Genomic DNA, 1,618 nt, shown 5'->3' with positions numbered 1-1,618 from the left:
GAGGGTGGGTCTACCCATCTACTAACGTAGTATATAGTATATAGTAGTGCACTAGGGGGGAGGAGGGAGGGAAGTAGGAGAGATGGTAGCAGTGTGCACAGTGTAAGATGGCATACTCCTGCCTCCCATGGTTGCAGGGAATAGGTGGCGCCACGTAGGCACGTTTGATTCAGCGCACTTACACTCACTTATAATGGTCAATACTGCGACGGCATTAAACTAAGGATTCAAGTTACTCACTTAAGGACGCACTTAACTATGCAGGCAGTACTTGACTCTCTTCCTTCTCGTAAACACTTTCGAAATTAAAGTGTTTGTGTGTGCGCGTGCGTGTGTGTGCGCGCATGGGTTTAAGCATGGGTGTGTGTGTGTGCATGCGTGCGACGTGTACTTACATGTGTGATGTGTGTGTGACTGTGTGTGTGTGTTTCTCTCACGTGCTACCTGCATGCATACATCCCTAAAACGTTCCTCGTTTGCTGTAACGGGACTTGACCCAGCGTTTGCAAAGGTATTGAGACGGGATGAGTCATCATCGTTCACGGTGTGCGTACTCGCGCGCGACGCAACCGGGTGAATTATTTAACCGTTGCAACTCGGCGACGAAAGTTCCTACGCAAGTTTCCTCGATACAAATCGTTCTCGCTGGGTCGTTCGCGTTGCGGCAAGCTGAAAAAAAGCCGTGTTCCTAGGATCGGCCGACCGACCGACACGTTAACGATGATTGCACATTAACGCGCGTGTTCACATTCTGTGTTTCGCACGTGTCAATAAACCTATGCGTTCGCATGTCGATGGCCTCGTTTTCTTACAATCCGTGCGCATGTACGATGCTGCAGTCATGCTACCAAGAGCCCATTAACCATTAACCATTAACCATAAAGAGAACCATTAACAATAAGGGGTAATGGGCTCTTGATGCTACCCAGTAGCAAGTAAGTAGGAACAGTGTTTTGGTCAGAACTGGTGGAAATATCGATGTAAAATACATGAGGAATTTCTATTTGTGTAATTGACACCTTTCGATATAAACCAGTATAATTGTAATTTGATATTCGGCCATTCTACACGATAATCATACCAATCGATCTTAGATGTCTAAGATGAATTTTATTTTCATTTTAATAAAACGGAAGGCTATGCAATGGTATTTTCAAATGCTTAGGATATCTTAGGTAGGAATGAACCCACATTGCTCATATGTGGGATGTAAGGTCATTGAGAAAATTGAATAGTTTTACTAGTGAAGGTCAAAGTGCATATTTAGATTATTTTACAAAATGTTGTCAGATGTACTCGGTGACAAATATTTTAGGATTTTCATTGCATACAACATGGAGTAAACTTTACTGATAATGCGAATGATAGTGTGTGCTTATTCATCACTGCTTCTATTTCCATTTTTGGAATGAGTTTTCGGTTTGCAGCATTCGGTTGGCTGGAGTTTTGTTACCCGCAATTAAATTTCTCTCCAATTAGTCTGATTGATTATGAAGTGGCGTCAACATATGGTTGAAATTGTCCATGAATAATTAATGTGACCCATCTCTCCCTCATTCTCCCTCTCCAGCTCTCTCTCTCTCTCTCTCTCTCTCTCTCTCTCTCTCTCTCTCTCTCT

General features: G+C 43.2%; 1 protein-coding gene across 1 annotated transcript in view; it reads left to right on the top strand.

Moving 5' to 3' along the window:
- Positions 1–1,618, top strand: part of LOC106817115 (kinesin-like protein KIF2A) — a 29,623-nt gene that overhangs the window by 7,345 nt on the left and 20,660 nt on the right. The gene's annotated exons all lie outside the window — the stretch shown is intronic.

Source organism: Priapulus caudatus, unplaced genomic scaffold (assembly GCF_000485595.1).
Source record: "Priapulus caudatus unplaced genomic scaffold, Priapulus_caudatus-5.0.1 Scaffold1599, whole genome shotgun sequence".
Taxonomy (NCBI): Eukaryota; Metazoa; Priapulida; class Priapulimorpha; order Priapulimorphida; family Priapulidae; genus Priapulus; species Priapulus caudatus.
This window is presented reverse-complemented; position numbering and strand designations above follow the sequence as displayed.